Source organism: Leptodactylus fuscus, chromosome 10 (genome assembly GCF_031893055.1).
Source record: "Leptodactylus fuscus isolate aLepFus1 chromosome 10, aLepFus1.hap2, whole genome shotgun sequence".
Taxonomy (NCBI): domain Eukaryota; kingdom Metazoa; phylum Chordata; class Amphibia; order Anura; family Leptodactylidae; genus Leptodactylus; species Leptodactylus fuscus.
Window position 1 is genome coordinate 33312409 of NC_134274.1, and position 22694 is coordinate 33335102.

Below are 22694 nucleotides of genomic sequence, written 5' to 3' on the forward strand. Positions count from 1 at the left end.
TTTGGAAATGACTCAACTACAGCAGTAAGAACTGCCACAAAAGACAGAATATAACAGCCTTAAAATGCAGTAAAGTAGAAATGGAGCTTTGGTTTGCAGAAACATATCAAAATGGAGTTACCGTATATACTCGAATATAAGCCGAATTTTACATTCAGGGAAGTGCTCGATGCAAATTATCCATCAGATTTGAGTAAATTCATTATTTACCATTCAATTGTCTAGTTGTCAGCGATTAACTATTACGATGTTGACTTGCATGTCTTAATAATAGATTAATATATAACTTGATTATTTGTCCTCTTGTGCAACACGTCAGGGCTTTCAGACATCTGACACTGGGTATACAATACAATCTTCAGAATTTATACCCAAGTGTCTCTAACAAAGAATTATGCCACAACAAGTATTTATAAGTACGTGAATGGTGGGGGTCTGACCGATGAGATCCCCTGAAAACAGCCAGGCTGACTGTAGGTGTGTTACATGGTGGATGATGCTTCCATTCATTTCAAAGGAATAAACAGAGATTTTGTTTACAGTGATATCTTATATGTGCCTAGAAACATTTAAACCAATGTAACAAGCAACACAGTATAGATTGAATAATAAATATTGATGCAGGAGCATGTTAGGGGGCAACCCAGGGGGTCAGAGGCTGTTTTTTTCTCCCCTATCAGTATGCCTTTGGAGTGTGGGAGGAAACCCACACAAACGTGGGGAAAACATACAAACTCCTTGTAGATGTAGTCCTTGACAGGATTTGAACCCTGGCCTCCAGTGCTAACCACTGAGTCACAGTGCTACCAGAGGTTGGTTTCAATCATGTGACCAGGGGGTGGGAAACCAGGCTGGAATCCCTGGGTCCATGATGAAGAATCCAATAATCCATAGGATAAATAAAGGTAAATTTAAGTTCCTGGACAACTTCTTTGTGAATCTGGATTATTTTGGACTTCTGAAAATGGCAATTTTTTTTCACCACCTCTTAAAAGCAATAACTTTTTTTATTGTACCTGTTACTGTAGTTATATGAAGGCTCAGGCCTAGTTTACATCTGCCTTCGGTATTCCATTCGGGGAGTCCGCATGGGGAGCCCCCGAATGGAATACCGAGCGCATTGACAAGTGGAGAGCTTATGAAAGCACACGGATCCCATAGACTATAATAGGGTCCGTGTGTTTTCCCTGCGGTGTCTACACAGAACATGCGGAGAGAAAAGTACTTCATAATACTGTGTGTGCAGGGGCCATTATAGGGCATAATACTGTGTACAGGAGTGTAGTTTGTGTATGGGGGGGAGGTTGGGCTTGAGGTTGGGTCGGTCGGGGTCAGGGAGGGGGCCCCATGTCAAATGTTTGTCTTGGGGCCCAGCCCTTCTTAGTTACTCCACTGTTTCTGCATACCCCTCCTCAGCATACAAACTCTTACATGCCATTGTTTATATCCAAAGTAGATCTACCCAGTAGAACAATATGACCTATGATACCTGTATTTTCTCTTTCATTGAGAAATTGGTTTGCATTTCCCATACATTAATATTTTAGTTCTAGGTTATTGCGCTATTTTCCCCATGCTGGGCCTCTGGCTTGTACTGTCATAAACCAATGGCTCTTGGATTGAGTTATTTGGAGGGAATAATGTCTAAGTTTATAGATATCAATGGTCTCTGTATATCCCTTTTCAACTATATCATTGTGTATAGAGAGATACTGACCTATATGCATATACGTCTTGGAGAGTGTTGGGACCAGGATGCGGACTCCTCTTACAGGATACAAGACACATGTGGGCACTAGGTCTTGATGCAACGTAGATGTTTATTGAAATATAAAATAAAATGGATATTGAGTCAATATTATTGACTTATCCACTAGATAAATATTTATCCACTGGTATTTTATATCATTTGACATTTGAATATAAGGAAGTTTATACAATCTCTTTATACCCCTGCAGATAGTGCCAAGATTTCACATCTTTGCGCAATCCACAGTCATGTATGTCTTGCTTCAGTTTCAAGTATGATGCTTTTGCTATACATTATATGATATACTTTAACACACATATTTACCACACTCCAGCTGTAATGAAACATTTACATAAGAGCAGTCTATATGTGAACACCTTTGATTTCTATAGATGTACCTTCACATCCTGCCTTATGTATATTCATACACTACATATATATACGCACATGCATAGATATTGCACAGATATTGTGCTGTATGACATGGTATAATTTTGTTTCAATTCTTAACTTGAAGCGCTTTTTAATGTAATCTCTATTGAATTTGCATTATATTATAGTTTATTTATATCACTTAACTGTTGGGTATTTTTTAGACTACACTTCAGAATAGGCAAAAATATTCAAATTAATACTCAACTTTTATTAGTTATAATTAAAACCACATATATACCAGGATAATTAATGACCCCAAAGGCTATTTCAAATTATTGCTCAGTCTAGCGATTAAATGTCCTTCATTTGCTAGACAACTTGGGAGTCATTACAACAAAACATCTATTCCTAGGTGCAGTTCCACCTGGTCTAGTTGTGATACGAAACACTCTATATAACTCCAGTGTCCATATAAAGCACGAGTGTTATAGGTAGGGCAATTGAGAAATATGGTTGAATTCCTAGTTACAATATAACAACAAGAGGAGTAAGGTATGACAGGATTTATGTAAAGACTGTCCGCTATTTAGAACATGCCTATTATACATCCACCCGCCCTTTGTCCATATAGCTTGTTCCAGACTAAACTTATCACCATTGTGTCAATTGCCCTACTAAGATAAAGATTGTAGAGAACAGAGTATATTATTTGCTGTTTGTAGCTGCCACAGTTTTCTTAAGGTAATTAGAAAACAACGGCTACACTGTCTCTATATAAACACTCAGACACTATTAGGGGTTGAATAGAGACATACAAACAACCTATCAATCTCTATTCACATGGTGACACGGCACTTTCATTTTAAATGGCTACAGGGCATTCCTTAGCTAGCGAGGCCAGAAGATACATTGTTTATCCCTCAGCATGCTTGGACCTTACACATTTTACACACTCAATACCACCTCTCAGACAGTGGAAAAACACCTTGAAACATGTGTATTTGGCCCTTGGAGTGAGGAGAGCCTGTCACCAGCATTGTATTGGGTACTTGGAGTGAGGAGAGCCTTGCACCAGCAGTGAATTTGGCCCTTGTAGTGCGTTGAGGTTGGCACCAGCATTGATTTTGAAAATCAGGGTGGATTGAGCCTCTAACCAGCAGAGTTGTGGGAAATTCATGGTGGAGGGAGCCTCTAACCAGCAGAGTTTTGGGAAATCAGGCTGGAGGGAGCCTCTAACCAGCACAGTTTTGGGAAATTCATGGTGGAAGGAGCCTCTAACTAGCAGAGTTGTGGGAAATTCATGGTGGAGGGGGCTTCTAACCAGCCGAGTTTTGGGAAATTCATGGTGGAAGGAGCCTCTAACCAGCAGAGTTGTGGGAAATCAGGTGGAGGGAGCCTCTAACCAGCCGAGTTTTGGGAAATTCATGGTGGAGGTAGCTTCCAACCAGCAGAGTTTTGGGAAATTCATGGTGGAGGGATCCTCTAACCAGCAGATTTTTGGGAAATCAGGATGGAGGGAGCCTCTAACCAGCAGAGTTTTTGGAAATCAGGGTGGAGGGAGCCTCTAACCAGCAGAGTTTTGTGAAATTCATGGTGGAGGTAGCCACCAACCAGTAGAGTTTTGGGAAATTCATGGTGGAGGGAGCCTCTAACCAGCAGAGTTTAGGGAAATCAGGGTGGAGGGAGCATCGTAGGAGCAGAATTGTGCAACGCTTATGGTGGATGAGTATGAGGATGCGGAGGAGGAATTGGAGAGGTTGAGCACAGACATCGACTTTCATGTTGGGGTGCTTTACACAGGTGGGCACGAAAATGAAGGCTCTATCCAGTGGTGGTTCATTTTTAACAAAGTGAGCCGGTCGGCACTCTCAGCTGACAGACGGGTGCACTTGTCAGTGATGATGCCGCACTGATGCTGCACTGAACACCCTCTCAGATAGGACGCTGGCGGCAGGACAGGACAGCACCTCCAAGGCATATAGGGCAAGTTCAAGCCACAGGTCCAACTTCGACACCCAATACGTGTAGGGCGCAGAGGGATCGGAGAGGACAGGGCTCTGGTCGGAAAGGTATTCCCGCAACATGCGCCTATACTTCTCACGCCTGGTGACACTAGGACCCTCAGTGGTGGTACTTTGGCGAGGGGGTGCCATCAAGGTGTCCCAGACCTTAGACAGTGTGCCCCTTGTTTGTGTGGACCGGTGAGCACTTGGTCGCCTACTGGAGGAACTGCCCTCCCTGCCGCCAACGTCACATGCTGGAAACCTCTCCATCATATTCTGCACCAATTGCTTGTGGCAAGCATTGATGCGATTGGCCCTCCCCTCTACCGGAATAAAAGATGAGATGTTGTTTTTATACCGGGGGGTCAAGGATAGCAAAGATCCAGTACTGGTTGTCCTCCATGATTTTGACAATACGCTTGTCAGTTGTAAAGCACCCCAACATGAACTCAGCCATGTCTGCCACAGTGTTAGTTGGCATGACTCCTCTGGCAACACCGGAAAGTTCAATCTCCATTTCCTCCTCATCCTCCCTTTCTACCCATCCGCGCTGCAACAAAGGGATGATTTGAAGTTGCCCGGAAGCCTCCTGTATCACCATCACATCATCGGACAGGTCTTCCTCCTCCTCCTCCATTAAATGCGATGAACCGGACAGATGTGTGGACCTACTCTCCAGCTGTGACGGATCGGATGCTATCCCTGACTCCTCTGTGTGATCTGAGTTATCCCTGATGTCAATGAGGGATTCTCTCAGCACACACAAGAGCGGGATTGTAAGGCTCACCATCGCATCTTCAGAGCTCACCCTCCTTGTGGACTCCTCAAACACCATCGCATCTTCAGAGCTCACCCTCCTTGTGGACTCCTCAAACACCTGTAGGATGTCACAAAGGTCTCTCATCCATGGCCACTCTGACTTTGTGGCACCCTAGGGTTTTGTAGCTGGTATTCCATCAAAGGTCTCTGTTGCTCAGCCACTCTACTCAACATCTGATAAGTTGAGTTCCAGCGTGTGGGGACGTAGCACAAAAGCCGGTGTTGTTACATGCAGGCATTGCTGGAGTGATTTTAAGCTAGCAGCAGCTACTGTCGACTTGCGAAAGCGGGCGCACATGCGCTGAACTTTCACAAGTAGCTCCGGAACATTTGGGTAGCTCTTTAGGAAACATTGCACCACTAGGTTGAAGACGTGGGCCAGGCATGGAACATGTTGGAGTCCGGCAAGCTCCAGAGCTGCTACCAGGTTCCGGCCGTTATCACAAACGACCATGCCTGGGCCCAGGCGCAGCGGCTCAAACCATATTGCCGTCTTATCGAGGAGGGCATCCCTCACCTCGGAGACAGTGTGCTGTCTGTCCCCCAAGCTGATCAGCTTCAGCACGGCCTGCTGACGTCTACCAACACCAGTGCTGCAACGTTTCCAACTCGTAGCTGGGGTCAATCTAACAGCGGAGGAGGAGGCGGTGGAGATGGAGGAGGAGGAGGGTGTTCTTCCCGTGTCCCTGCCAGGAATGTTAGGCGGGGAGACGAGGTACACCGGGCCAGTTTGGGACGCAGTCCCAGCCTCAACTACATTCACCCAGTGTGCCATCAGTGAAATGTAGCGTCCCTGTCCGCATGCACTTGTCCACGCGTCGGTGGTCAAGTGGACCTTTGTGCAAAGCGCGGAACTAAGGGCCCGCCTGATGTTGAGTGACACGTGCTGGTGCAAGGCGGGGACGGCACACCGGGAGAAGTAGGGACGGCATAGCGAGGTGCCGCAGTTGCCATCACGTCCAGGAAGGCGGGAGTTTCAACAAGCTGGAATGCCAACATCTCCTGGGCCAGCAGTTTAGCGATGTTGGCGTTCAAGGCTTGCGCGTGTGGGTGGTTAGCGGTGTATTTCTGCCGGCGCTCCAATGTCTGAGAGATGGTGGGTTGTTGTAAAGAAGCACCTGATGGTGCCTTTGATGGTGCAGGAGAAGGAGATAAGACAGGAACAGGGGAGGATGAGGGAGAAGTCAACAAAGTGGCGGAGGCAGATGAAGTGGTGTCCTGGCTCGTGCTCTGGAGTGCATCGCCAGCACTGTGAGCAGTGGCAGAGGCAAAGGCGTGAACGGCGGGCGAAGTTTGTCCTGCCGTTGCTGTCTGCCACTGATTCCAGTGCTTGGATTCCAAATGACGACGCATTGAAGTGCTGGACAGGTTGCTCTTCTCAGAGCCCCTACTCAATTTCGAGAGGCAAATTGTGCAGACAACACTATCTGTCCTCGGCACATTCCTTGAAAAAACTCCACACCTTCGAGAAACGTGCCCTTGAGGTGGGGGTTTTTCGGGGCTGGGTACAAACTGGAACATCTTGGGAGATTCCGGGTGTGGCCTGGCTTCGCCTAAGCTGCTGACCTCTGCCTCTGCCTCTAGCTACCCTTTTTGGTGCTGCACCTGCCTCAACATCCACACTACTTTCCCCGCTTGACATCCCCCCTGTCCAGGTCAGGTCAGTGTCCTCGTCATCCACCACCTCCTCTTCCAACTCCAGTCTCACCTCCTCCTCCTGCACAACGCTCATGTCAACTGGCTGCCCTGACGGCAACTGTGTCTCATCGTCGTTGATGAGGGTGGGTTGCTGGTCATCCGCCACCAAATCGACTGGAGATGGAGGAGGCTCGAGTGTTTGAGCATCTGGACACAGATACTCGTCTGTTAGCTCCGTGGAATCGCGAAATGGAGGGGCAGGTTAAGGGACAGTGAAAGGAGTGGAGAACAGCTCCGGGGAGCTGGGAAAGTTGGGGTTATTGTTGTGGGAAGATTGGGAATTTTGGGAGGAAGGAGGACAAGACTGTTGGGTAGGAGGAGAGGAGGTAGAGGCTGACTGGCTGGTGGACAATGTGTTGTAAGCGTTATCCGACAGCCATTGCAAGACCTGTTTCTGGTTCTCGGGCCTAGTAAGGTTTGTACCATGCAGCCTAGTTCATGTGGCAAGCAACCCTGGCACTGTGGAGCGGCGCAATGCTTGCTGCACCACAGGAGTGGGCACGGGACACCCTGTGGCTTCACCGCTAACTTGCTCCCCAGAAGCATTCCCCCGACCTCGCCCACGGCCTCGTCCATGTCCCTTTCCGGGAGCCTTGCGCATTTTAATATGCTCTCCTTGCTTAAACACACTCAGAACCTGGGTGTATATGCCAATACCAATAAATTAAGGGTGTATGTAGGCCCCAATTTATTTGGTGGGATTAACACTCAGAACCTGGGTGTTTATGCGAATATCAACAAATTAAGGGTGTATGTAGGCCCCAATTTATTTGGTGGGATTAACACTCAGAACCTGGGTGTTTATGCGAATATCAACAAATTAAGGGGGGATGCAGGCCCCAATATATTTGGGGAATTGATACTCAAAAACTGGCACTATATGCCAATAGCAACAATTGAGGGTTGTATGAAGGCCCCAATATATTTTGGGAATTAACAGTCAGAACCTGGAACTATATGCCAATAGCAAGATTTGAGGGTGGTATGAAGGCCCCAATATATTTTAGGAATTCACACTCAGAACCTGGCACTATATGCCAATAGCAACAATTCAGGGTGGTTTAAAGGCCCCAATATCTTTTTTCAATTAACAGTCAGACCCTGGCACTATATGCCAATAGCAAGAATTGAGGGTGGTATTAAAGCCCCAATATATTTTTTCAATTAACAGTCAGACCCTGGCACTATATGCCAATAGCAAGAATTGAGGGTGGTATGAAAGCCCCAATATATTTTTTCAATTACCAGTCGGACCCTGGAACTATATGCCAATACCAAGAATTGAGGGTGGTATGAAAGCCCCAATATATTTTTTCAATTACCAGTCAGACCCTGGCACTATATGCCAATACCAAGAATTGAGGGTGGTATTAAAGCCCCAATATATTTTTTCAATTACCAGTCAGAACCTGGCACTATATGCCAATACCAAGAATTGAGGGTGGTATGAAAGCCCCAATATATTTTTTTCAATTACCAGTCAGACCCTGGCACTATATGCCAATAGCAAGAATTGAGGGTGGTATGAAAGCCCCAATATATTTTTTCAATTACCAGTCAGACCCTGGTACTATATGCCAATAGCAAGAATTGAGGGTGGTATGAAAGCCCCAATATCTTTTTTTCAATTACCAGTCAGACCCTGGCACTATATGCCAATAGCAAGAATTGAGAATGGTATGAAAGCCCCAATATCTTTTTTCAACTAACAGTCAGACCCTGGCACTATATGCCAATAGCAAGATTTGAGGGTGGTATGAAAGCCCCAATATCTTTTTTCAACTAACAGTCAGACCCTGGCACTATATGCCAATAGCAAGAATTGAGGGTGGTATTAAAGCCCCAATATATTTTTTCAATTAACAGTCAGACCCTGGCACTATATGCCAATAGCAAGAATTGAGGGTGGTATTAAAGCCCCAATATATTTTTTCAATTACCAGTCAGAACCTTGCACTATATGCCAATACCAAGAATTGAGGGTGGTATGAAAGCCCCAATATATTTTTTTCAATTACCAGTCAGACCCTGGCACTATATGCCAATAGCAAGAATTGAGGGTGGTATGAAAGCCCCAATATATTTTTTCAATTACCAGTCAGACCCTGGCACTATATGCCAATAGCAAGAATTGAGGGTAGTATGAAAGCCCCAATATCTTTTTTCAACTAACAGTCAGACCCTGGCACTATATGCCAATAGCAAGATTTGAGGGTGGTATGAAAGCCCCAATATCTTTTTTCAACTAACAGTCAGACCCTGGCACTATATGCCAATAGCAAGATTTGAGGGTGGTATGAAGGCCCCAATATATTTTAGGAATTCACACTCAGAACCTGGCACTATATGCCAATAGCAAGAATTGAGGGTGGTATGAATGCCCTAATATATTTTTTGAATTACCAGTCAGAACCTGGCACTATATGCCAATAGCAGCAAATGGAGGGTGTATGTAGCCCCAATTTTATTGTTAGGGGAACTACACACAGTGTATTCAAGTTAGTTTCAGGGGTGGGGGTGCACGCTGTTGGAACGTGGATTGGGGGTATATAGGGTATATGGGAATACACTTTCAGTGTATTCCATTCAGGATCCTCCACACTGTAGAAAGCTGGGTTACGCAGATTGAGCCTGTCAATGCCACGTTATGGTGATGGACACTGACAAGACAACGGAATGTAGCTCTTAAAAGAGCTGTTGGTTTTCTTCTTCTCCTTCCTATCCTGTCCCTGCCTACCAGAAACTAATTCCTAACTCTATGGCCGCAGACCTCGTCTGTGACCAAGTGTAAGCTCAGAATGACGCGAAGCTGGGCGGCGCTGTTCTTATGAATCAGAGGTCACATGTTTTCGGCAGCCAATGGGTTTTTAGTATTTTTTTCAATGTCCCTGTTGTCGTACTTCCTGTCCCACCTTCCCTGCGCTGTTATTGGAGCCAAAAAAGCGCCAGGGGAGGTGGGAGGGGAATCAAGTTTTCGCGCACTTTACCACGCGGTGTTTAATTCGAACATGGCGAACAGCGTGATATCCGATCGAACATGTGTTCGATAGAACACTGTTCGCTCATCTCTAATAATATCCCATAGTTTCTTCTACACACATTATAACTTTCCAAAGTGGCCTTTTCACACAGCATAATGTCCCGTAATGGCATCCATACAATATAATGTCTCACAGTAGCCCCTCCAAATAGTATATTATCCCAGAGTGTCCCCTCCAGTATTTGTTACTAATATTGCAAAAATTTACAGGTGACATCATTGAAGTGATAGGAAGTCCTGTGCTGTGGCCCAGGAGAGGTGAGTAACACTGATTTTCATGTTTGATGGCCCCTGTGCCACCGCTCATTATTTTCTGTGATCTGAAAGACCCCACAGTATAATAATAGCAGTTTCGCTTTGTTTCAGAAATTTTCAGTGCCAGCAAAACCACCAGGCGAACTCATGAGGTTCACTAAACAAATTATTAAACTGCCGCTATTATGCCGGTAGTTTCACCACTAGCTGGGATCATATGTTATGCAAAAATTTGGGGGGTTTTGCTGCAGATTTTGCACCTTTTCTTCTAACCATCACCAAGACTGGTTGGTTTGGAGCCGCAGCCTGTGGCTTCCCAACAAGTATCATTACCCACCACCAGGGTGCAGGAAGTGTATTTTTCACTGAAATTAACCATTAAAACTGTGGTTTTAACTGCATAAATATCTGCATACTAATCTCCTGATGTGCTCCCTATGATATTAGGTTTGGTGAAATGATAAAATCAATATTCACCCAAGCTTTAGATAGTCCAATAGATGCACTACTCCCTTAAAAAAGCTGTTTTAGCTTTAGCCAGGGATCCACATGGTATGAACGCTGCAGCTAAACCACGAAAATTCTAAGGAAAAAAAAAACGTGGCATTACAGAAAAATACGTGCAGCGGACACGCTGCAATTTCCAAAACAGGTGCAGTTTTGGAAATTGCAGCATGTCAGTTATACCTGTGGAAACTCTGGCGGTTTCCCTATAATGTATAGTGGAAACATAAAATACACAGAGGAAACATCTGCGGACTTTCTGTGAAAAGCACAGTGACGTGTTGCTGCCGCAGTTTTCCCCACTGCGCTTTTTTGCTGCAGCCCGCTATGTGGGACCTTAGCCTTAAGAAACACGCAAATGTGGAGCAAGCGCAATAGAGGAGTGCCAGAGCTCCTGTATTTCAAACCTGGCTGCTTTGGCAGACCCTTTTTCACTTGAACCTCATTTCCATATTTCTAAATCTGCCTTGTACTGAATTATCTAAAGGTATGATGGTACAAAGAATAATATCCCCGACAAAACAGAGTTTCCTGGTGACAGACTCCCTACTGATACCTACAATGTTATATTCAATACCCGTTTATTGTACTCTACGTTGCACTACAATAATGTATATTATATTTCCTGCAATCTACAACCATGCATATCACATTTATTTGACTTTTTACTGTAGCTTATGTTGGCACTTTCAACATTTCCGACAATGCTGAAATGCTTAAAGATGGCTATAAAGTGTATTTAATAGTTTTCTTTTATCGTAAGCCTTGCTATGCACAAGAACCATGTATATTATATTTATTAGCGATAGAAGAGGAGAACGGCTGACTCAGTCATATCCTTGCTGACACTCCATTTAGCATGTGTCCCATAACCATCCCAGTCAAAGGCAGCAAAGTCTCCGCACTGTCTCAGGCTTGCTTCTGGGATGTAGCCTCCTCCAATGCAGTGCTGCAAGTACAAAGAAGTATAAGAAATTTCATTTATCGTGTGTTACCTGTATAGCGGTAGTAACTAGGGTTGAGCCGATCTTGAGATTTCAGGATAGTTTTTAAAATCTGATTTTGGATCATTTTCCAGCCGATCCCGATCGCGATTGTGAAATTTGCTCGATCGCCGATCGGGATCCAATCTTTCCCAATCGCTCAATCCTAGAAATAACTGGATAATGATGCAGGATATTGCTTACGAAAACTAACCTCACGGCAAGTAAAATGTCAGGAGTCAAGATGACAGATGCCTACCTTCAAGTTTTTCCGATAGTGAACATGGTATACAGTATATAGGTTATTATTAGAGATGAGCGAACACTAAAATGTTCGAGGTTCGAAATTCGATTCGAACAGCCGCTCACTGTTCGAGTGTTCGAATGGGTTTCGAACCCCATTATAGTCTATGGGGAACATAAACTCGTTAAGGGGGAAACCCAAATTCGTGTCTGGAGGGTCACCAAGTCCACTATGACACCCCAGGAAATGATACCAACACCCTGGAATGACACTGGGACAGCAGGGGAAGCATGTCTGGGGGCATAAAAGTCACTTTATTTCATGGAAATCCCTGTCAGTTTGCGATTTTCGCAAGCTAACTTTTCCCCATAGAAATGCATTGGCCAGTGCTGATTGGCCAGAGTACGGAACTCGACCAATCAGCGCTGGCTCTGCTGGAGGAGGCGGAGTCTAAGATAGCTCCACACCAGTCTCCATTCAGGTCCGACCTTAGACTCCGCCTCCTCCGGCAGAGCCAGCGCTGATTGGCCGAAGGCTGGCCAATGCATTCCTATGCGAATGCAGACTTAGCAGTGCTGAGTCAGTTTTACTCAACTACACATCTGATGCACACTCGGCACTGCTACATCAGATGTAGCAATCTGATGTAGCAGAGCCGAGGGTGCACTAGAACCCCTGTGCAAACTCAGTTCACGCTAATAGAATGCATTGGCCAGCGCTGATTGGCCAATGCATTCTATTAGCCCGATGAAGTAGAGCTGAATGTGTGTGCTAAGCACACACATTCAGCACTGCTTCATCACGCCAATACAATGCATTAGCCAGTGCTGATTGGCCAGAGTACGGAATTCGGCCAATCAGCGCTGGTTCTGCTGGAGGAGGCGGAGTCTAAGGTCGGACCTGAATGGAGACTGGTGTGGAGCGATCTTAGACTCCGCCTCCTCCAGCAGAGCCAGCGCTGATTGGCCGAATTCCGTACTCTGGCCAATCAGCACTGGCTAATGCATTGTATTGGCGTGATGAAGCAGTGCTGAATGTGTGTGCTTAGCACACACATTCAGCTCTACTTCATCGGGCTAATAGAATGCATTGGCCAGCGCTGATTGGCCGAATTCCGTACTCTGGCCAATCAGTGCTGGCCAATGCATTCTATTAGCTTGATGAAGCAGAGTGTGCACAAGGGTTCAAGCGCACCCTCGGCTCTGATGTAGCAGAGCCGAGGCTGCACAAGGGTTCAAGCGCACCCTCGGCTCTGATGTAGGAGAGCCGAGGGTGCACTTGAACCCTTGTGCAGCCTCGGCTCTGCTACATCAGAGCCGAGGGTGCGCTTGAACCCTTGTGCACACTCTGCTTCATCAAGCTAATAGAATGCATTGGCCAGCGCTGATTGGCCAATGTATTCTATTAGCCTGATGAAGTAGAGCTGAATGTGTGTGCTAAGCACACACATTCAGCTCTACTTCATCGGGCTAATAGAATGCATTGGCCAGCGCTGATTGGCCAGAGTACGGAACTCGACCAATCAGCGCTGGCTCTGCTGGAGGAGGCGGAGTCTAAGATCGCTCCACACCAGTCTCCATTCAGGTCCGACCTTAGACTCCGCCTCCTCCAGCAGAGCCAGCGCTGATTGGCCGAATTCCGTACTCTGGCCAATCAGCACTGGCTAATGCATTGTATTGGCGTGATGAAGCAGTGCTGAATGTGTGTGCTTAGCACACACATTCAGCTCTACTTCATCGGGCTAATAGAATGCATTGGCCAATCAGCGCTGGCCAATGCATTCTATTAGCGTGAACTGAGTTTGCACAGGGGTTCTAGTGCACCCTCGGCTCTGCTACATCAGATTGCTACATCTGATGTAGCAGTGCCGAGTGTGCATCAGATGTGTAGTTGAGCAAAACTGACTCAGCACTGCTAAGTCTCTGCATTCGCATAGGAATGCATTGGCCAGCCTTCGGCCAATCAGCGCTGGCTCTGCCGGAGGAGGCGGAGTCTAATGTCGGACCTGAATGGAGACTGGTGTGGAGCGATCTTAGACTCCGCCTCCTCCAGCAGAGCCAGCGCTGATTGGTCGAGTTCCGTACTCTGGCCAATCAGCGCTGGCCAATGCATTCTATTAGCCCGATGAAGTAGAGCTGAATGTGTGTGCTTAGCACACACATTCAGCTCTACTTCATCAGGCTAATAGAATACATTGGCCAATCAGCGCTGGCCAATGCATTCTATTAGCTTGATGAAGCAGAGTGTGCACAAGGGTTCAAGCGCACCCTCGGCTCTGATGTAGCAGAGCTGAGGGTGCACAAGGGTTCAAGTGCACCCTCGGCTCTCCTACATCAGAGCCGAGGGTGCGCTTGAACCCTTGTGCAGCCTCGGCTCTGCTACATCAGAGCCGAGGGTGCGCTTGAACCCTTGTGCACACTCTGCTTCATCAAGCTAATAGAATGCATTGGCCAGCACTGATTGGCCAGAGTACGGAATTCGGCCAATCAGCGCTGGCCAATGCATCCCTATGGGAAAAAGTTTATCTCACAAAAATCACAATTACACACCCGATAGAGCCCCAAAAAGTTATTTTTAATAACATTCCCCCCTAAATAAAGGTTATCCCTAGCTATCCCTGCCTGTACAGCTATCCCTGTCTCATAGTCACAAAGTTCACATTCTCATATGACCCGGATTTGAAATCCACTATTCGTCTAAAATGGAGGTCACCTGATTTCGGCAGCCAATGACTTTTTTCAATTTTTTTCAATGCCCCCAGTGTCGTAGTTCCTGTCCCACCTCCCCTGCGCTGTTATTGGTGCAAAAAAGGCGCCAGGGAAGGTGGGAGGGGAATCGAATTTTGGCGCACTTTACCACGTGGTGTTCGATTCGATTCGAACATGGCGAACACCCTGATATCCGATCGAACATGTGTTCGATAGAACACTGTTCGCTCATCTCTAGTTATTATACTTACATGTTCCACATTACACCCTGTCACCTTCACTCCCGCACACAGAGCCAAAGAAGCTTTTTCATTGTTAATAACCCGAAACTGGACAAAACCAGGAACAAACTCTCCTGCAGAGAAAATATTGTTACCTTTATGCATATATTCCTGCAGATTGTTGTCAGCTTACTATACAATTAGAAATGACCTACCACGTCCATTTGGTGAATAATACGATGCCGTTCTCTCAGCACTTCCATAGTCATACACAGCCGGTATAGCAGGTCCATTACTTGAGAGACAGGTTCCAGCATTGAACACCGCTGGGTATTTCTGAGAATATACAGATGCTCACAAAGATCAAAGTTTAATATTTACAGAGTAATTGTTAGGGCCAGGGCCCCATGGGACGGAACGTCGTCGAAAAAAATCACAGTATTTTACAGTAATGGCCAAGTGGATGTGATTCTAGCTTTATTGCTGCGGGACATCCCGTGGGGCCTTAGCCTTAAACTGTTTTCCCCATCTTCACCATCTTATACATTTCCGGCATATCCACAGATGAGAGCTCTCACTTTGTCCGGTGATAGTTGTTCTGTGTGCTGAAATGTGATAATCTCGACTTCAGCTATTCCAGGAATAGTAAACCGTTAACCACACCTGTCCACTAGTAGATACGCCCAGTTGAGTCTTATTCACACATCAAAGTTTTTCATCAGTGTTTTTAAGCTAAAACCAGGAGAAGACAACACACAAAGATAAGATAGAAGTGACAGATTTGCACTCTGTTTTTGACCCGCTGCTATTTTTCCATATAAACACTGATGCAAAATACCGACATGTGGATAAGACCTTTCTGTAGGTTATTGCATGTAGCTACCAGACTGAATTCTCACATTGTATAGATAGAAGAGATTTCCACCTTCATGTAAAAAAAAAAGCCATTGCTTGTGCGGTATCTTAATATAGCGTTATCTCTATATTAGCATCAATTTCATAATATCCTGGATTCTAGAAGAAAATTTAAAAAGTTCATATAAAATGGTTGCTATGGCAGCAATGAACCTTATGAAGGTTCAAAATAACTTAATAGTAACATAGCAATAATTTCATAAACTAAAGTAAGGCCTGGTTCACATCTGTGTTGGGTATTCTGTTCGGGAAGTCCGCATGGGGACCCCCCAAACGGAATACCGAATGTATTGACAAGCAGTGAGCAGCGAAACCATATGGTCCCCATAGACTATAAGGGGGTCCGAGTGTCTTCTGCGCGCTGTCCTCGCGAGTCATGCGGAGAGAAAAGTACTTCATGAACTACATTCCTGTCCGCATGTCTCATGTGGACACTGTACAGAAAACACATCGACCCCATTATAGTCTATGGGGTCCGTGTACTTTCATTGCTCACCAGTTGTCAATGCGTTCAGTATTCTGTTCAGGGGGTCCCCATGCGGACTCCCATAACGGAATACCAAATGCAGATGTGAACCAGGCCTTAATCGAACCCCCCTAGTGGGTGTCTAAAAAATAAATAAATGGAAGAATTAAAAATTCAAATCACAGCTTCCATATTTTTTTTTTTATTTTTTAAAAACTTCCTTGCAAAAATTTTTAAATAAAAAGTGATAAAGTCACCCATGCCCTACTTTTTTATGAATTAAATTTACAGCTTTGTAGATAGTTACATAGTAGATGAGGTTGGATAAAGACATTAGTCCATCAAGTCCAACCTATAACCCTACAATCCCTACAGTGTTGATCCAGGGGAAGGCAAAAAACCCCATGAGGCTCATGCCAATTGCCCTATTTCAGGGGAAAAAATTCCTTCCTGACTCCAAATCTGTCAGTCAGTATAAAAACCCTGGATCAACGTGTCCTTAAAATCTAGAGTCATAACCTGTTATATTTTTCTCTTCAAGAAAGGCATCCAGGCCCTCTTTGAACTTGTTTAATGAATCCACCATCACCACTTCCTGGGGCAGAGAGTTCCAGAGCCTCGCTGTTCTTACTGTGAGGAATCCCCTTCTATGTTTCTGGTGAAATATAAAAGTTGTGTGTGTCAGAAAATGGCAATAAAAAATAAATAAAAAAATATTAAAACATGGTGGTAAATTTCTTGTCATGGTATCATACAGAATAATGTGTCATTTTCACAGAACCGTGAACATTGGAAAACCTATTAAAAATATGGAGTGATTGCATTTACATTCTAATTCCATTCAATTATTTTTTTCCAATTTCCCATTACATCCTATGGAATACACAATGGTTCCATTAGAAAGAACAACATGTCCCACAGCTCATATGGCCATGTCAAAGGAAAAGTTAAAAAAAAAACGACTTTTAGAAGGCAGAGAAAAATTCAAAAACACAAAATGGCTGTTTCAGAAAGGGGTAAACTGCTGTATTTTGGGGAGAGGAACATATTGAAACCCTGACACTGGCTGAAAAAATGCAGACCACATTATATATTTGTAAAATAATTATTGTCCCAAATAAATGGTGGTAACCTTATAGTCATCACTGGTAGCTCCATCAGGTCGTCCAAACGTGGCATAGTTGGCCCAGTTGTCATCTCCCTTTGGGTTGTTGATGTTGTTTCCTGTCTGGCTGCTCCAGCGATCTCCCACTGTACATTTCCCATTCATGTCATTTTCATGGACACTGGCCACCAAGGTCCAACCTCCACCATTTGTTGTCATGTCACAGTAGGTTTGATACAACAATCCATTTCTGGTGGTGAGTGTGTATATTCCATCTAGAGGATATAGTAACTGGGTCACTGACTTATAGACACAAGTATAGCTATACAAAACAGGACTTTTTGTGAGTTGTTCCTGATATGCAGTGGTTACTACCTACTGAAAGGGTAAAACAACTGATATACAGATTTTTGGCATCATACTAATTGAATTGGGTTAAGGTAATAATGATGTGAATACTAGAGATGAGCGAGTACTGTTCGGATCAGCCAATCCGAACAGCAGGTTCCATAGAAATGAATGGATGCACCTGGTACTTCCGCTTTGACGGCGGCTGGCCGCTTAACCCCCCGCGTGCCAGCTACGTCCATTCATTTCTATGCGAGCGTGCTGTTCAGATCGGCTGATCCGAACAGTACTCGCTCATCTCTAGTGAATACCATGCGTAGGTGTCTATTTGTGTGTGTGAACTCTTGCACAATTATCTCACCCTCGGCATATGTATATGAGCCTTTGATTTCCTTGCAGCTCCTGTGTCCATTGTTTGGTCCACCCGGAGGATTAGAGGGATTGCCATTTTAATTTTCCTTATCCCAACATATCAACAGGTTCTTTATGTTTTGTGTTAATATCAGCTACAGAAGAACACAGACATACTTCATGGATGTGCCAACCTTTAACTTAGATTGAATTGGTTAAAGATTCCAAATTTCATTAAATCAGTTAAAAACAATACTGAAATATGCTAGCAAGATCCTGGACAGGTTGCAAGTCACAACAGAAAAACAGATACATACAGCATATCACTTTGTGACACAATATCACAATATGATGTCGTTTAAACACAACACCAGGCCTGAGCTTGGATACTTTGGACACTGATAAACCCAACCTTACTAATTAGGTATGGCACCAGAACCAAGCTTACTGCCAGAGGCGTTATGATTTATAGGAGGCCATGGACCTGCAGCACCATGATAGAAGTCAGGAAAAGCCTGATTCCCTGATCACTATCTCCGCTATACCCATCTGTTCTGCAGATGGAAGTCACTGTGCTCAACTCCCAGGCAGCAGAGATGAGTGCTGATCTATTTTGCCAGAGATGTAGCTTTACGTAAGTGACAGCGGTCCGGGAATCAGGTTTAGTGTGTGGCAGAAACGCCATAGCAAAAACCACAGAGTTTTACAGTCAAAGCTGTTGGGATTCTAGTGAATTTTATTCATACAATACAGAAAAACATGTGCAACGGAAATACTGTAATTTCCAAAACTGTTGTGTTTTTGGAAATCGCAGCATGTCAATTATACCTACAGAAACGCCAGCAGTTTGCCTATAGGTATAATTGAAGCAGAAATTCCACAGAGGACCTTTATTTTTCAAGACTTATGCATCTTGCCCTGGCATGATGGATATCAACTTCTCGGCCAAATCCTGACTGATGGCAACACATTCTTACTATGAGAAGGTGACCGGCAGAGTGCTGCAGTACCGCTATATCAGCCCCAGGTTCCTGACATATGTGTGGCCCAGGGTGGATCTTGAATAGACTTCAGCCCTAGGTGTGGGCCATAGGCTCATTACTGGGCCACAAAAGGCTGCAGAGCCTGCACATCGGGGCAGAAGCTGAGAGGAGTGGAAGTGCCTGGGTCTGTCCTGACACTGTCTGCTGAGAGGGTATTCTGTTTTCTGGGGTTGATTTGTGTGGTAGGTAGTAAGCCCCATGTACAGTTAGTAATCATTGCTTAGTTAGCGCTCAGACGAGCAGGATTTTGTTTCCCACTGTTTTGTCTAAAGTTTAGGCTGAATTTTATTATGCTCATTTTTTGTGTCTGACATGAAAGTTCATTTATTTTGCTGGGGGGGTTGTTTTGTTTTTCCTGTTTTGTTTGCTACAGTTTTATATTCCTGTCTTTGACTGGTTGGGTCCACACCATTGCTGCTACCAAGCTACCTTCCCCACATTACCTATTCACTCTTTGGAGTTTAATGTATTCTTCTATGTAAAAGTACTCCCAACATTTGTCACAGGTCACTCCAGCAAATGCAAAACAGAAGGCCGCGCACCAACATTATTCCTGATGAGTTATGCTGAAACTAAAATAAATTAGAAAACAACATACTTCATACTATGAACTGTTTTATGTCAATATCAATATTTGTATAGTGAACATAATGTGATCCCAGTAACTTGTAAGATTAATTGTATGTAGATAGGAAAAACAAGTGGCCCATAGATTGTTTGACAGGACCTTCCATGGTCAGCATCTGCCCCTGAGCAATGCTACTACAGAACCTTAAGAGGATGAAGGACCCTCAGTATAAATATACTTAAAAAACTTTTTAAAAAATTCTCAACAGTTAAATACAGTGGGACATTCTAGGCCACTGATGGAGAACCTTTTAGAGGCTGAGTGCCCAAACTGCAACCCAAAACTCAATAAATTTATCACAAAGTGCCAACATGGTAATTTAACCTTAATACTGTGCGGATCCACAATTGTGGACAGTTATGGACGGTCTGTAATAATATCATTTGTCTTCTATAAAACAGATGCTATGTATTCTGCCACAGATGCATGTTAGAGAAATCTCTGAAGATGTGAGATTGTAATTCCTGTATGTAAGCTAATGGCAGATAGCAGAACGCGCTGACATTTCATTCCCTGCGTTCCCAGGTTGCATGTGGAGAGATGCAATGGAGTTGCTTCAGGTAGTTTATTTGTCTTTACCTTGAGAGATGATATGCCATACGGTCAAAACACAATTCCTTTCTGAGCTATACAAGATGGATGCTCAGTGGTTACAGACTGAATAACACAGACCAGAAAGATGATGCAACAAGAAGGGAGGAGTAACAGAAACAGAGAATTATGGGAGAAAACTACTTAAAGAGCCCTTCACACAATATCAATGTCTATGCACCAGCATTGCACAAGATATGTAAAAACACTGTATGAAAGTCAAACAATCAAGCATGAATGATAACAATATGAACAAGAATCATTACTTCAGCAATACCCCTGCTGTAACAGCATACTATGTGATAAAAAATAGTGAACGGCCCCCACACAGTACAATCTGCTCCACAGTGGCCAATATACAGTACAATTTGCTCCACAGTGAGCCCCACACAGTGCAATCTGCTGCAAACTGGCCCCACAGAAGGGTGCCCACAGAGAGGGCTCTGAGTGCCACCTCTGGCACGTGTGCCATAGGTTTGCCATCATGGTTCTAAGCCCTGCCTTGTTTTACTCAGTAGTGCCCCTAAACAACTAGGGCGCCTCAATTCAGACTAGGGAGTGTTTCCATGTAGAGGTTTTTTAATACGGTTTCGAAGCCAAAGATTTAAGATTTGAGTCTATTGAGGGATTTGTGAAAACAGAGTGTCAAAAAAACTAGCCATGTGAATAGAGCTTTACATGTTCTAATTCAATTACATTAAAGATATAATTACTCGTACAATTCACGGCTCACTTACCTTATTTATTCAGTTGCAAAATATGTAAAAGCATAAAATAAATGATCAGGAAACAAAGATTTTCTGCAGATAAGACACATTGTATCAAGTATTCAAGGATTAAGGTTTGGATCCAATCTACAGCCTATGTCTCCAAACAGTTACAAAAGTCATAGCACTGCAAATACAGACTAATGTGACTGTGTACATGGAAAGATTGCCAACATTGACAAGATTACAAGTGTAAAAGATTTACAATGGGAAAGCACGGAATGTATGAGGTTTATCTTACCCGCGCATACTGTATGTTAAAGCAGTCTAGTCGGTTTTCTGCCCATATGCCAATGTGTGGATATTTATAGTAACACTTACAGTAATGGAATTTTTTAAGAAAATTTTCGCACAGACCATGGCCCTAAGTGTGTGGTTATAATCAATGCAAGAAATGTAATATTAACCATTGTGTTGTCTCGCTGTCATGAATGTGATATATACAGCAATTTAACATGATATTATTGAATTTGTGCTATATTGTATCGACCATGCCTTTAAAGTATAATAAACTATAATGGGAGTGTTTGTTTCCTTGTCTACTGTGTTAGTGTGCCAGACATTGACCCTTGGATACACAATACAATCTTTATAATGAGATTCTCAGACTAGATGTTAATATTAATTATCTTGTGATAATCTTTAGTAGTCAGGTAACTGGTTGGGTCTTCTAAGGCGCCACCAAACACTTTACCCTGAGCTTGGTACTTTTTAAAACTATAAGGCATATTTACTAATAATATCTAATAATTCAGCAACCTCAGCACTACCGATTAAGCAAGATTTCAATAGTGCTAATGAGGTCAACAAGGAATAACAAGGTTGTGAATATATAGAAAACTTCAGCACAAACATTTATTCATTGCATCATGAAAGAATGAAAAGAGAGTTCATCGTTCAAGCCATTAGGTTTTGACGTGTTGAGCCAGTATATCCATCTACATTCGTGTTGTAGGATTTTCTTATCAAAGTTGCCACCTTGCAACGGTGGAGTCACTATCTCCAATATCAAAAAATTGATACTGGTTGGTTCCCCACTGTGGAATGTCATCACATGATTTGCTATTGGAGTATCCATTCCTCTGTTAATATCTCCTATGTGCTCCAAGATGCGGCGTCTCAGTTCTCTATTGGTCTTCCTTACATATTGTTTAGAACATGCACATGTTAGGAGGTATACCACCCCTGTTGTCCTACAATTTGCAAAGCAATGGACTGGAAATGTTTTATTCAGAAAATGGTTCCTGTAGTCCTTGCTTAGGTCAATGAACCACACACCCTACACGCACCACACCTCCTAGTTTCCCTAATGCCAGTCACGCCCAACCAAGTATGGTCAACGGAGGCCGTGTAGTGGCTGTGGACCAATTGGTCCCTCAAATTGACAACCCTTCTATAAGTGATTCTGGGGTTGGTCCCCACCAAATTCCCCATATCAGGATCAAGACCTAGAATGTTCCAATACTTCATGAGGATGGACCAAATTTGGCGGCTGGGAGAGTCATATGTGCCAATGATGTGTGTTGCTGTAGAGGACGCGTGGTACAAATCAACAAATCCGGGAAAACCAAAAATGTATCACTGATGTCATAACTGAAGAACATTCCAAAATCATTGTTGTTTAGGATATCGACTAATTCAGCGATTATAGCTGCGCCCATCTGTGGCTCAAGATCCATGGCACCCATCCGTAGCTCCCACCAGCCCAGGTAGAGATTGGCATAAAAGGGTGCAGAAGGGTTCCCCACAGCCATCCTTCTGAGCTGGTGGAATAGCTCACGGTTGGAAGTAAAGAAATTGTGCCTTCCTTCACTTTGTTTTGGAGCACAATTTCTGCACCCATATTGTCTTTTTTCTCAGCCTTTAAACTAATACATACT

At 44.0% G+C, this 22694-nt stretch overlaps 1 pseudogene; it reads right to left on the reverse strand.

The window, feature by feature from the left end:
* Positions 1 to 11243: 11243 nt before the first annotated feature.
* LOC142219156 (intelectin-1-like) lies at positions 11244 to 22568 on the reverse strand (annotated as a pseudogene).
* Between the last annotated feature and the right edge of the window lie 126 nt (positions 22569 to 22694).